Source organism: Pristiophorus japonicus, chromosome 9 (assembly GCF_044704955.1).
Source record: "Pristiophorus japonicus isolate sPriJap1 chromosome 9, sPriJap1.hap1, whole genome shotgun sequence".
Taxonomy (NCBI): domain Eukaryota; kingdom Metazoa; phylum Chordata; class Chondrichthyes; family Pristiophoridae; genus Pristiophorus; species Pristiophorus japonicus.
In genome coordinates, this window is record NC_091985.1 from 198,254,231 (window position 1) to 198,269,693 (window position 15,463).

Sequence of the window (15,463 nt, forward strand, 5' to 3'; positions counted from 1 at the left end):
AGTGCAGCGCTCCCTCAGCACTGCCACTCCCACAGTGCAGCGCTCCCTCAGTACTGCCCCTCCGACAGTGCAGCACTGCCTCAGTACTGCCCCTCCGACAGTGCAGCACTGCCTCAGTACTGCCCCTCTGACAGTGCAGCACTCCCTCAGTACTGCCCCCCCCGACAGTGCAGCACTCCCTCAGTACTGCCCCTCCCACAGCACGGCACTCCCTCAGCACTGCCACTCCCATAGTGCAGCGCTCCCTCAGTACTGCCCCTCCGACAGTGCGGCGCTCCCTCAGTACTGCCCCTCCGACAGTGCAGCACTGCCTCAGTACTGCCCCTCCGACAGTGCAGCACTCCCTCAGTACTGCCCCTCCCACAGTGCAGCACTCCCTTAGTACTGCCACACCGGCAGTGCGGTGCTCCCTCAGTACTGCCCCCCCGACAGTGCAGCACTCCCTCAGTACTGCCCCTCCCACAGTGCAGCACTCACTCAGCACCGCCCCTCCGACAGTGCAGCACTCTCTCAGCACTGCCCCTCCGACAGTGCGGCGCTCCCTCAGTACTGCCCCTCCGACAGTGCGGCACTCCCTCAGTACTGCCCCCCGACAGTGCGGCACTCCCTCAGTACTGCCCCCCGACAGTGCGGCACTCCCTCAGTATTGCACTGGAGTGTCAGACTTGATTTTTTTCTGCTGGAGTGGGACTTGAGCCCACAACCTTCTGACTCACAGGGGAGAGTGCTACCCACTGAGACACAGCTGACATGGATCAGAGAGAGAGAGCGGTTACACTCGAAGCCCAGAGAGACTTTAATGTAGTAAAACATCTCAAGGCGTTACAGGGAAGCGATCATCAAACATAAATTGGCACCGTGGCACAGAAGGCGATATTAGGGACAGGTGACCAAAAGCTTGGTCAAAAAGGTAGGTTTTAAGGAGCGCCTGAAAGGAGGAAAGAGCGAGGAACAGGGGTATTAGGGGGAACTCCAGAGCTCACGGCCGCCAATGGTAGAGCTATTATAATCATGGATGTCAGGGGCCAGAACTGGGGAAGCACAGAGATCAGAGGGATGTAGGGGCTGGAGGAGGTTACAGTGATAGGGAGAGTTGTAGGGGCTGGAGGAGGTTACAGAGATAGGGAGGCTAGTAGGGCTGGAGGAGGTTCAGAGATAGGGAGGGTTGTAGGGGCTGGAGGAGGTTACAGAGATAGGGAGGGTTGTAGGGGCTGGAGGAGGTTACAGAAATAGGGAGGGTTGTAGGGGCTGGAGGAGGTTACAGAGATAGGGAGGCGAGTAGAGCTGGAGGAGGTTACAGAGATAGGGAGGGTGCATAGACAGTCCCTCGAAATCGAGACTTGCTTCCATTCTAAAAGTGAGTTCTCAGGTGACTGTATAGTCCAATATGGGAATTACAGTAGCTATCACAGGTGGGACAAACAGTCGTTGAAGGAAAGGGTGGGTGGGGAGCCTGGTTTGCCGCACGCTCCTTCTGCTGCCTGCGCTTGTTTTCTGCATGCTCTCTGCGACGAGACTCGAGGTGCTCAGCGCCTTCCCAAATGCTCTTCTTCAACTTAGGACGGTCTTTGGCCAGGGATTTCCAGGTGTCGGTGGGGATGCTGCACTTCATCAAGGAGGCTTTGAGGGTGTCCTTGAATCGTTTCCTCTGCTCACCTGGGGCTCGCCTGCTGTATAGGAGTCCCGACTAGAGAGCTAGCTTTGTGAGTCTTGTGTCGGGCATTCGGACAATGTGGCCAGCCCAACGGAGCTGATCGAGTGTGGTCAGTGCTTCGATGCTGGGGATGTTGGCCGATGGAGGTTACAGAGATAGGGAGGACTATAGGGCTGGAGTAGGTTAGAGAGATAGGGAGGGGTGTAGGGACTGGAGGAGGTTACAGAGATAGGGAGGACTATAGGGCTGGAGTAGGTTAGAGATAGGGAGGGGTGTAGGGACTGGAGGAGGTTACAGGGACAGGGTGGGGTGTAGGGGCTGGTGGAGGTTGGGGAGAAAGGGAGGGTTGTAGGGGCTGGAGGAGGTGACAGAGATAGGGAGGCAAGTAGGGCTGGAGGAGGTTACAGAGATAGGGAGGGTTGTAGGGGCTGGAGGAGGTTACAGAGATAGGGAGGGTTGTAGGGGCTGGAGGAGGTTACAGAGATAGGGAGGGGTGTAGGGACTGGAGGAGGTTACAGAGATAGGGAGATTCGTCGGGCTGAAGGAGGTTACAGAGATAAGGAGGGTTGTAGGGCTGGAGGTGGTTACAGAGGTAGGGAGGGTTCATCGGCAGTCCCTTGAAATCGAGACTTGCTTCCACTCTAAAAGTGAGTTCTCAGGTGACTGCACAGTCCAATACAGCAATTACAGTAGCTATCACAGGTAGGACAAACAGTCGTTGAAGGAAAGGGTGGGTGGGGAGCCTGGTTTGCCGCACGCTCCTTCTGCTGCCTGCGCTTGTTTTCTGCATGCTCTCTGCGACGAGACTCGAGGTGCTCAGCGCCTTCCCAAATGCTCTTCTTCAACTTAGGACGGTCTTTAGCCAGGGATTTCCAGGTGTCGGTGGGGATGCTGCACTTCATCAAGGAGGCTTTGAGGGTGTCCTTGAATCGTTTCCTCTGCCCACCTGGGGCTCGCCTGCTGTATAGGAGTCCCGACTAGAGAGCTAGCTTTGTGAGTCTTGTGTCGGGCATTCGGACAATGTGGCCAGCCCAACGGAGCTGATCGAGTGTGGTCAGTGCTTCGATGCTGGGGATGTTTGCTGATGGAGGTTACAGAGATAGGGAGGACTATAGGGCTGGAGTAGGTTAGAGAGATAGGGAGGGGTGTGGGGACTGGAGGAGGTTACAGAGATAGGGAGGGGTGTAGGGGCTGGTGGAGGTTGGGGAGAAAGGGAGGGTTGTAGGGCTGGAGATGGTTACAGAGATAGGGAGGGTTGTAGGGGCTGGTGGAGGTTGGGGAGAAAGGGAGGGTTGTAGGGGCTGGAGGAGGTTATAGAGATAGGGAGGGTTGTAGGGGCTGGAGGAGGTTACAGGGACAGAGAGGGGTGTAGGGACTGGAGGAGGTTACAGAGATAGGGAGGGTTGTAGGGCTGGAGATGGTTACAGAGACAGGGAGGGTTGTAAGGACTGGAGGAGGTTATAGAGATAGGGAGGGTTGTAGAGGCTGGTGAAGGTTGGGGAGATAGGGAGGGTTGTAGGGCTGGAGATGGTTACAGAGATAGGGAGCTTTGTAGGGACTGGAGATGGTTACAGAGATAGGGAGGGTTGTAGAGGCTGGTGGAGGTTCGGGATAAAGGGAGGGTTGTAGGGCTGGAGATGGTTACAGAGATAGGGAGCTTTGTAGGGGCTGGAGGAGGTTACAGAGATAGGGAGGGTTATAGGGCTGGAAGTGGTTACAGGGACAGGGAGGGGTGTAGGGACTGGAGGAGGTTAGAGATAGGGAGCTTTGTAGGGACTGGAGGAGGTTATAGAGATAGGGAGGGTTGTAGGGGCTGGAGGAGATTAGAGATAGGGAGAGGGTTGTAGGGGCTGGAGGAGGTTGGAGAGATAGGGAGGGTTGTAGGGGCTGGTGGAGGTTACAGAGATAGGGAGGGTTGTAGGGCTGGAGATGGTTACAGAGATAGGGAGGGTTGTAGGGGCTGGTGGAGGTTGGGGAGAAAGGGAGGGTTGTAGGGGCTGGAGATGGTTACTGAGATAGGGAGGGTTGTAGGGGCTGGAGGAGGTTTATAGAGATAGGGAGGGTTGTAGGGCCTGGAGGAGGTTATAGAGATAAGGAGGGTTGTAGGGGCTGGAGGAGATTAGAGATAGGGAGAGGGGGGTCGAGCCCATGGAAGGATTTGAAAACGAGGTTGGAGTGAATTTTTAAAACCCAATGCCGAGAGTCAGAGTCCCGAAGAGCAGATGGACAAGACCGTCGCCGAACTTCCCTGCCTGAAGCAAACGCATCTCGGGTATTGTGGAAGTGAGCAGATTGCCAGAATCCATCAGGGTACAGGGCTGGTCAGCAGATTCTCAATTTGAGGGACAGTCTCACTGCTGAACCACTATTGTCGAACATCTCACACCTGGAGTACTTCGAGCAACTCTGGGCACATCTCAGGAATGATATTTTGGCCTTGGCGGGAGGGCAGTGTCGATTGATCAGCCCGATACCCAGGTTTCAAGGGTTAAATTACAAGGAGAGACTACACAAACTACAGCTCTATTCCCTGGAATTTAAAAGGATGAGGGGTGATTTGATTGAAGTTTTCAAGGTATTAACATAAGAATTAGGACCAGGAGTAGGCCCTTCGACCTTGGTCCGCCATTCCATATCATCATTGGTCTTCTATTCAACTCCACTTGCCTGCACTATCCCCATATCCCTTGATTTCCTTAATATCCAAAAATCGATCGATCTCTGTCTTGAATATACTCAAAGACTGAGCCTCCACAGCCCTCTGGGTTAGAGAAATCCAAAGATTTACCACCCTCTGTGAAGATTCTTATACTCAAATCCTCTTGTAATAAAGGCCAACATAGTATTTGCTTTCTTAATTGCTTGCTGTACCTGCATGTTAACTTTCAGTGATTGGTGTACAAGGACACCCAGGTCCCTCGGAACACCAACACTTCTCAATCTCTCACCAATTAAAAAATACTCTGCCTTTTTATTTTTCATACCAAAGTGGATAACTTCCCAGTTGTTCACATTATATTCCATTTGCACTGCCCACTGACTTAGCCTGTCCATCTACCCTTGAAGCATCTTTGCATCCTCCTCACAACTTACATTGTGAATAGCTGGGGCCCAAGCACCGATCCTTGCAGTAACCCACTAGTTACAGCCTGACAACCCGAAAACGACCCGTTTATGCCTATTCTCTGTTTAGTGTGGTTAACCAATCCTCAATCCATGCTAGTATATTACCCCCAATCCCATGGGCCCTAATTTGGTTCAGAATCTTGTATGGCACCTTATCGAATGCCTTTTGAAAATCCAAATACACCACATCCACTGGTTCCCCATGATCTATTCTGCTAAAGACAACCTCAAAAAACTAACAGATTTGTCAAACGTGATTTCCCTTTCATAAATCAGTGTTGACTCTGCCCAATCTTATTATTTTTTTAAGTACCCTGTTACCAGGTCCTTAATAATAGACTCGAGCATTTTCCCTCCAACTGATGCCAGGCTAACTAGTTCCATGTTTTCTCTCTCCCTCCTTTCTTAAATAGTTATCACAGGCAGTCCCTCAAATCGAGGATGACTTGCTTCCATGTCAAGAAGTTCACAGGTGTTTCAATGAAGGACCTAATATTCCAGATCCCGAACTACACGTTGAAGGGTGGAAGATACCAGTGCGTGGATTTTTTTTCAACATGTGGTGGCCATTGCACGCCAGCCACCACACGGGCTTGACAGAGCTAGGTCTTGGTCCAGTGGCAAGGATTAACCAAGACGACTGGAGACCAGCTCTGCTGCATGGACCAAGCGCAAACACATATCGCAGTGTGGGTTGGCCTGTGCTGCCCCTGGGCCCTTGCCTTTCCTGGGCCCCAAACTCACGCCTCTCCTGGGCCTCGAGCATATCCCTCTACCAACCTTAAATAGTGGGGTTACATTAGCTACTGTGGAAAGATAGAAAAAGAGCAACCATAGATTGCAAGACTTGCTGGGACATTATATTTGGTCAACCTAAGAATTAGAGCTTACTTCAGCAACTATACCAAACAAGCTGTCAGCAGTTGAAACCACGGGTTGCATTACCTCACGGCAGCTAAGGTCATCTGTCTTGTCTGTCCAATTATAATCACAATAAAGTTGGTAAACCAAAAAAAACAGACAGTGTGTACAGGGTGCAAGGAGAGGTTAGCCCAAAATAAGGAAAGGGTAGCTAAGACAAGTAGCCATTGGATAACACTGATGAGGTAATTAAATTAACTGCTAGACTCTGCACTATTACAAAAAAAAGAGGAACCATCACATATGATAGGAGTTGTTTACTTGGGGTGCATAAATATTCCAAAATTTCTGTAGATTGTCAGAGTTTGTACCCTAAGCCTTTGACTAGGGCACTCTCCCCTTATATACAAGTAAAAATAAACTAACAATTTGACGGTCTGCTTGTGTTAAGAGTCTTACCTTGAATCGGTGTCTTCGACACTACCTTCCAACCCGTGGGAACAGTTCTAGAATCGATGATGATGACAACCAATGCGTCCACTATTTCTATAGCCATCTCTTTCAAACCCTGGGATGTAGGCCATCAGGTCCAGGGGATTTATCGCCCTTCAGTCCCATTAATTTCTCCAGTACTATTTTTTTTTACTAATACTAATTTCTTTCAGTTCCTCATTCTCGCTGGCTCTCCACTATTTCCGGCAAGTTTTTTTGCATTTTCTTCCGCGAAGACAAAGTATTTGTTTAATTTCTCTGCCATTTCCGTGTTCTCCATAGGGGAACAGATAGGGTAGAGAAAGAGGAACAACTTCTTGCTTGGCGGGGGAGTCTTGGACTAGGGAACATAGTCTAAAAAATTAAAGCCAGGCCTTTCAGGAAACACGTCCACAGAGGGTGGCAGAAATTTGGAACTCTCTTCCACAAACATCAGTTGATGCTGGGTCAATTGTTAATTTTAAATCTGGGATTGATAGTTTTTTGTGAACTAAAGGTATTAAGACATATGGGGCAAAGGCTGGTCCTTGGAGTTAGGTCACAGATCAGCCATGACCTCATTGAATGGCAGGACCAGCTCAAGGGGCTGAATGGCCTCCTCCCGTTCTTTATGTTGCCATCAGATACTGTCAGAAGAGCTGGGGTGAGACATGCGCACAGCTGGTGACTGCAGACAATATGTAGCAGGGAGATCCCAGGTTAACTCCCAGACAAGGCCATCAGAAAGGACAAGGATTCGAAGGGCTGGAGGGAGGAGGTCCCTACTGCTCGTCACTGTCCGGTCATCTGCCAGGAAGAACATTGGGTGAGGGTTTGATCGGGATCTACCGGGACGCCCTTCAGAGTTCAACAGCCAGCCAACACTCAGCAAGGGTTATTGTCGCAGAGTATAAAGCAAGAGAAAACACAGTCAGGACAGTCAGACTTTAAGTGAGGCCGGTAGGAGTCTGGGATGGGTGCAGTGGATTCCCCTCGGCGTCGGTCACTGCTAATACACGGAGGGAAGGATGTGTGGAATGGATTTGCCCTGGAGTCAGTGCGAAAACACGGAGCGATGGATTTGCGGAATGCATTCGCCTCCGGGTGAGTCGGTGCGAAAACACGGAGGGATGGATGCATGGAACGGATTCCTTTCTGGGTCAGTCAGTACTAAAACAGGGAGGGATGGATGCGTGGAATGGATTCCTCTCTGGGTCAGTCAGTGCTAATAGACGGAGTGATGGACTCTTGGAATGATTTCCCAGAGTCACTGCTAAATCAGAGGGATGGATATCTGGAATGGATTCGCCTCGGAGTCAGTCAGTGCTAAATCATGGAGGGATGGATGTGCGGACTGGATTCCACTCCGAGTCAGTCAGGGAACTGAATTTGAGAATTGTGCTGATATCACAGAGCAAATGCCTGGAGAGGGAGGGGGAGGAATCGGTTAGAGATTTCATCAAAAAAATAAAGTTCCCAAAATCTCTATTTTTTGGGGGGGGGTATCTCCCCTCACCTTTTGCCTGTTGCTGGGTGCAGTTCCAGGGGGCTGGTTCTCCCCCTTCCGGTACCTCACCACAGCATCCAGTCTCCCTTAGTTGTACTGACAGGTCATTCAACCGTGGGTGCAGTGGATTCTCCTCGGAGTCAGTCAGTGCTAATACACAGAGCGATGGATGTGTGGAATGGATTTGCCCTGGAGTCAGTGCTAAAACACGGCCTGATGGTATCCATGCCAGCCACACAGTCTGGATAGTGGTCAGCTGCAGGCTCCATGACTGATCTTTGCCCCTTCCCTTGTAGAATCATAGAATGTTTCACAGCATAGATGGAGGCCATGCGGTCCATCGTGCCTGTGGCTGTTCTTTATGGTAGAGCTATCCGATTAGTCCCACTCCCCCACTCTTTCCCCATATCGCTGCAAGTTTTTCTCTTCAAGTATTTATCCAATTCCCTTTTGAAAGAAAGACTTGCATTTATATAGCGCCTTTCACGACCACCGGACATCTCAAAGCACTTAACAGCCAAAAAAAGGACTTTCATAGAGTAGACATTGTCGTCATATGGGAAACGCAGCAGCCAGTTTGCATACAGCAAGCTCCCACAAACAACAATGTGATAATGAACAGATTAATCTGTTTTGGTGATGTTGATTGAGGGATAAATATTGGCCAGGACACCGGGGAGAACTCCCCTGCTCTTCTTTGAAATAGTGCCCGTGGGATCTTTTGCGTCGACTCAAGAGTGCAGATGGGGCCTCGGTTTAACATCTCAGCTGAAAGATGGCTCCTCCGACAGTGCAGCTCTCCCTCAGTACTGCGCTGAAGTGTCAGCCGAGACTTTTGTGCTCAAGTCCCTGGAGTGGGGCCTGAACGCACAACCTTCTGACTCAGAGGCGAGAGTGCTACCCACTGAGCCACGGCTGAAAGTTACTATTGCATCTGCTTCCACCATCCCTTGAGACAAAGCATTCCAGATCACAACTTGCTGCATCGAACCTTTTTTTTTAAGGTTGCCTTTGGTTCTTTTTCCAATCACTTTAAGATCTGTGGCCCCTGGCTATCAACCCGTCAGCCATTGGAAACAGTTTCCCTTTATTTGCTCCATCTAAACTCATGATTTCGAAACAAATCAATCAAATCTCCTCTTAGCCCTTTCAGCTTCTCTAGTCTATTCACGTAACTGAAGTCCCTCATCCCTGGAACCATTCTGGTAAATCTCATCTGTACCTCCTCCAAAGTCTTCCCGAAAGCGTGGTGCCCAGATTGGACACGGTGGGGACAGAAATTACGGTCGGAGGCTTCCGACCTGCAAAAAGAAATCTTCGAAGTTACTGGGTGGTCCAGGAGGTTCGTAGATTCGCGGTCCTGGGCCTCTCCAGGTAACCGCGGGTAGAGGCCCACATAGCTCAGGGGTGCAGGCGGTTCGCAAGCATCCCTGGGATCACGTGGGCCGGCCCAACCAATACAAAGGGATCCCCATTCATACTTATGGTGATTTCAGTTTGTACGGAACTCCCATAAGTATACCATAAGAACTGAAGAAATCGGAGCAGGAGTAGGCCATACGGCCCCTCGAGCTTGCTCCACCATTTAATATCATGGCTGAGCTGATCATGGACTCAGCTCCACTTCCCCGCCCACTCCCCATAACCCCTTATCGTTTAAGAAACTGTCTATTTCTGACTTAAATTTATTCAATGTCCCAGCTTCCACAGCTCTCTGAGGCAACAAATTCCACAGATCCACAACCCTCAGAGAAGAAATTTCTCCACATCTCAGTTTTAAATGGGCGGCCCCTTATTCTAAGATCATGCCCCCTAGTTCTAGTCTTCCCCCATCAGTGGAAAAGTCCTATCTGCATTCACCTTGTCAAGCCCCCTCATAATCTTATACATTTCTGAATTCCAATGAGTAGAGGCCCAACCTACTCAACCTTTCCTATGAATGGGGATCACTCAAAAAATACACAAACACATGAAATAAATTTAAAAAGACATTACATATTTAAAATTAATTAAAATGCCAGTTAATTAAATATTTTAAACAAAAATTTAATTTTTTGAAATGTCTTTACTTGTTTTAATCGGGGCTAAAAATAAGCTTGCATTATTGGATAGGATTTTTAATATATAAATGAGTGACAGCATTTTCTTTTTTTTAAACTCTTACGCTGGTACCAGGCGTAAGAATTTCAAGGGCATTCACTGAGCAGAGGTTGGGCAAATAGCCCAACGCTCCACCAACAAATACCCTTTTCTTTCAGATTCATACGATCCGTCGAGAGGATTCTTGACAGATTGCAAGTTCTGGGTTTCAGCGCAAGCGCAGCGCACGCCTGAACCCGGAACTTGCGGGGCCCCTACAGGCGGACGAACACCTCATACACACCCGTGGGGGCCACAAATTCAGCCCCGCTACTCAGGCTGGGGCCGAATTAGTGGTTTTAAGAAAAAATAGTTTTAGCATAACCTATAATGGCCTCCTTTTGTGTTGTAGTTGTCATGTATTCAACTATCATTTTAACCCATGTATAAGCTGACCTAAGTTGTACATCGTGAGAACATTGACCACAGGGGGCGAACTTGTGGGAGACACTCCTAACCTGGACTTTCCGGTATAAAAGGGGAAGCTCCACCCACCTTCAGTCTCTTGAGGTCTTGGTAATAAAGGTAACTGGTCACAGAGTGACCTTCTCTCAAGTATGGGCCTCGTGTGCATTTATACTGTATAGTAAGGACATATCATTGGCGACGAGAAAGCGGGATTTAAACCACGTGAGCATGGCCACTAGCAGCACAGAAGAGAGGTACTGTGTTTGTGATGATTGGGACGACTTTATTAAGAGACTACAGCAAAGTTTTGTCGCTAAGGAATGGTTGGGACAGGATTCGGCCGACAAACGCAGGGCTCATCTCCTGACGGTTTGTGGATCCAGGACGTACTTCCTGATGAAGGACCTTCTAGCGGCAGAGAAGCCAGCGGACAAGATGTTCGAAGAGCTCAGTAAGTTGATCGGGGAACACCTTAAACCGGTGAGCAGCATGCACATGGCGAGACACCGGTTTTATACGCACCGGCGGCGAGAAGGGCAAAGCGTTCCAGACTTCGTGGCAGATCTCCGGCGACTGGCGAGCCTATGTAAGTTCCCAGATGCATGCAGAGTGGAGATGCTGAGAGACTTTTTTATTGAGGGCATCAGGCACACTGGGGTTTTCAGGAAACTGATTGAGACCCAAGACTTGACCTTGGAAGTGGCGGCTCTGATAGCCCAGACAATTATCTCAGGGGAGGAAGAGACCAGAATGATTTATGGCAAAAATCTTGGCTCAAATGCGGCAAACGACCAGGGAGTTAACATCGTTAACGCGGCGCACAGTTCTCTAGGCAGACAAGGGCAATCAGACATGCCCCAGCATGCAGTCGAGCCCAAAGGGGGAATTCAACAGAGACAATGGCTGGCTGAACGGCGATTCATGCCATCGCAATGGACAATGCGGCCAGTAATGGGGCCATCAACACCTGTTAATGGTGCGCTTAAGGACAGTTACAGAGACAGTCACAGACGATCGACTGGTAATGGACCTTTTGTTTCCAACAATGGGGCCTTCAGCTCATGCTGGAGGTGTGGAGGCAAACACCCAACCAGAGCTTGCAGGTATCAGCAATATACCTGCAGAAATTGCAACGTCAACGGTCATTGGCGCGTATGTGCAGGAAGTCTGCAGCCAGGTTGATGTACGAGGAGGACGGGCCCGATATAAGCCCTACGAGGCCAAATGAATACCGGGGGAAATCGCTGGAAGCTGAAGTTCAGCGAGTTCATGTGGAGCACATATACAGTTCATATACCAGGATGCCACCGATAATGATGAAAGTGCTCCTCAATGGTATCAGAGTATCAATGGAGCTAGACACGGGGGCCAGCCAGTCCCTGATGAGTATCAAACAGTTCAAAAGGTTGTGGGTGTTCCAAGGCCAGGAGGCCAAATTTATTTCCGATTGATGCACAGCTACGGACATATACAAAGATCATTCTAGTGCTAGGCAGCGCCACGGTAGTCGTGACCCACAAAGATTTGGAGAACAGTTTGCCACTCTGGATTGTCCCGGGGGATGGTCGCGCACTACTGGGGAGGAGTTGGCTTGCTGTCATGAACTGGAAAATAGGGCGATGTCAATGCAATTTCTTCTGTGGAGCAAGTATCATGCTCACAGGTCCTGGACAAATATGACTCATTTCAACCCGGCGTCGGCACTTTCATGGGGACCAATGTAGTGATTCACATAAACCGGGACGCCAGGCCAGTACACTACAAGGTCAGAGCGGTGCCATACGTGATACGGGAAAAGATAGAAGGCGAATTGGACACCTACTGAGGGAAGGCATCATCTCGCCAGTCGAATTCAGTGACTGGGTGAGCCCGATTGTGCCGGTGCTCAAGGCAGATGGGTCGGTCAGGATTTGTGCCGATTATAAGGCCACCATCAATCGGGTGTCACTCCAAGACCAGTACCCGCTACCGAGAGCGGAGGACCTCTTTGCGACGCTATCCGGTGGCAAACTTTTTTCAAAATTGGACCTGACCTCAGCTTACATGACCCAGGAGCTGCCGAGTGAGTCGAAGAAGCTGACCACCATCACGACACACAAGGGGTTGTTTGAGTATAACAGATGTCCGTTCGGGATTCATTCGGCTGCCGCGATCTTTCAGCGAAATATGGAAAGCCTCCTCAAGTCGATTCCAAGGACGGTGGTTTTTCAAGACGACATCCTCATCACGGGTCGCGATACTGAAGAACACCTCCGCAACCTGGAGGAGGTGCTACGCAGACTGGACCAGATAAGGCTGCAACTGAAAAAGGCGAAGTGCGTCTTCTTAGCTCCAGAGGTAGAATTCCTGGGGAGGAGGGTAGCAGCAGCAGACGGGATCAGACCAACTGCGTCCAAAACGGAAGCGATCCAGAGAGCACCCAGACCCCATAACACGACGGAGCTGCGTTCGTTCCTGGGGCTCCTGAACTATTTTGCCAACTTTCTTCCCAAATTGAGCACGCTGTTAGAGCCTATGCAAAGGTCGCGATTGGATCTGAGGGGACAGCCAGGAAAGGGCTTTTGATGGAGCATAACAAATTGCGTGCTCTAACAAACTGTTAACGCTATATGACCCATGTAAGAAACTTGTGTTAACGTGCGATGCGTCGTCCTATGGGGTCGGGTGTGTGTTGCAGCATGTGAATGCCAATCGTCAGTTACAGCCGGTCGCTTATCTCTCCAGAAGTCTGTCCCAGGCAGAAAGGGGCTATGGGATGGTAGAAAAGGAGGCGCTTGCATGTGTATATGCAGTAAAAAAAATGCACCAGTACCTGTTTGGCAGGAAATTTGAGCTGAAGACAGATCACAAACCCCTAACGTCCCTTTTGGCCGACAACAAGGCCATAAATGCGAATGCGAGGTGGGCACTTACGTTAGCCGCCTATGACTACATAATTCGGCACAGACCGGGCACTGAAAACTGTGCCAATGCACTCAGCAAGCTCCCACTAGCCACCACTGAGGGGGCAACTGAGCATGATGCTGAGATGGTCATGGCTGTTGAAGCTTTTGAAAGCGAAGACTCACCTGTGACAGCCCGTCAGATTAAAGTCTGGACAAATAAAGTCCCGCTACTGTCTTTAGTTAAGAAATGTGTCCTGAATGGGGACTGGGCAGCCACGTACGGGGCATGTCCTGAGGAGTTTAAACCGTTTCATAGGCACAAGAATGAACTCTCGATTCAGGCCGATTGCTTAATGTGGGGAAACCGAGTAGTCATGCCCCAGAAGGGCAGAGAGGTGTTTATCCGAGAACTTCACAATGAGCACCTGGGCATTGTCATGATGAAGGCAATTTGCCAGGTCACATGTTTGGTGGCCAGGGATAGATGCAGACCTGGAACTTTGTGTTCGCAGGTGCAACACGTGTGGTCAGCTGGGCAACGTACCCATGGAAGCCCCCCCTTAGCCCCTGGTCCTGGCCCACCAAGCCATGGTCACGCATCCATGTGGACTACGCAGGTCCTTTCATGGGAAAAATGTTTTTGGTTGTAGTAGACGCCTACTCTAAATGGATTGAGTGTGCCATTTTAAATTCAAGCACATCCTCTGCCACGGAAGAAAGTCTACAGGCAATGTTCGCCACCCATGGTCTACCGGACGTCTTGGTCAGCGACAATAGCCTGTGCTTCACAAGCACTGAATTCCAGGACTTCATGGCAGGCAATGGAATCAACTATGTCAGAATGGCACCGTTCAAGCCGGCCTCAAATGGCCAGGCAGAACGAGCAGTGCAGATAATCAAACAGGGGATGCTCAGAATCCAAGGGGGATCCTTACAAAGCCGCTTATCATGCCTCCTGTTGGCCAATAGATCCCGACCACACTCGCTCACAGGGGTTCCATCTGCAAGACTGCTAATGAAAAGGACGCTCAAAACCAGGTTATCCCTTATACACCCGACGATGAAAGAAATTGTTGAGAGCAGGCGTCAGTCACAATGTATCTACCATGACAGGAATGCAAGGGCGCGATGTATTGATGTCAACGACCCTATTTTTGTCCTTAATTACGCTGCAGGGCCCAAATGGCTTGCAGGCACTGTGATTGCCAAAGAGGGGAATATGGTTTTGGTAGTTAAAGTGACCAATGGACAAATCTGCCACAAACACGTGGATCAAACTAAAAGGAGGTTCAGCAACCCCATAGAAGAAGCAGAGGAAGAACACGACGTCGAGTTTACTCCTCCACAGGTGACCGAACACTGGAACCAAAGGGAGGAGAGCCCAGTCACTGTGGGCAGTCCGGACAGACCTGAGGCACCGCAAACAACAGACACAGGCCAGCGCCCAACAACCGGAGCCCCAACTCAGATGGCTCTACAAGGGAGCGTAAACCACCAGAGAGACTTAACCTGTGATCCCAATAAGACTTTGGGGGGTGGGGGGGAGGTGATGTCATGTATTCAACGATCATTGTAACCCATGTATAAGCTGACCGAAGTTGTACACCTTCAGAACATTGACCACAGGGGGCGAACTTGTGGTAGACACTCCTAACCTGGACTTTCCGGTATACAAGGGGAAGCTCCACCCACCTTCAGTCTCTTGAGGTCTTGGTAATAAAGGTTACTGGTCACAGAGTGACCTTCTCTCAAGTATGGGCCTCGTGTGCATTTATACTGTATAGTAAGGACATATCAGTAGTTTCTATGATTTCACACGGGCCGACTGAAAGAGACATTTCAATCAGCTCAACAACAGCTTGCATTGAAAAGGCACCTTTAATGCCTTAACACGTCCCAAGACGCTTCACAGGAGCGATCAAACAAAATTTGACACCAAGCCACATGAGGAGATACTGGGGACAGGTGACCAAAAACTCGGGAAAAGAGGAAAGTTATAAGGAGCGTCTTAAAAGGATGAGAAAGAGAGATCGCACATTTAAGATGGAGATGAGGAGGAATTTCTTCTCTGAGGGTCGTGAATCTTTGAAGCTGTGGAGACCGAGTTGTTGCATATATTCAAGGCGGCGATAGACAGATTTTTGAACTACAGAGGAGTCAATGGTTCTGGGGAACAGGCAGGAAAGTGGAGTTGAGGCCAAGATCCGATCAACCACGAATGATGGAGCAGGCTCGAGGGGCCAAATGGCCTACTCCTGCTCCTATTTCTTATGTTCTTCGAGGCGGAGAGGTATAGGAGGGAATTTCAGAGCTTAGGGCCGAGGCGGCAGAAGGCCCGGCCGTCAATGGTGGGGCGCTTAAAATCGAGGATGCGCAAGAGGCCAGAAGTGGAGGAGTGCAGAGACATGGAAG

General features: G+C 50.0%; 1 protein-coding gene across 1 annotated transcript in view; it reads right to left on the minus strand.

The window, feature by feature from the left end:
• The window catches only part of LOC139274043 (protein PAT1 homolog 1-like), an 86,482-nt gene that overhangs the window by 59,567 nt on the left and 11,452 nt on the right, over positions 1-15,463 (minus strand).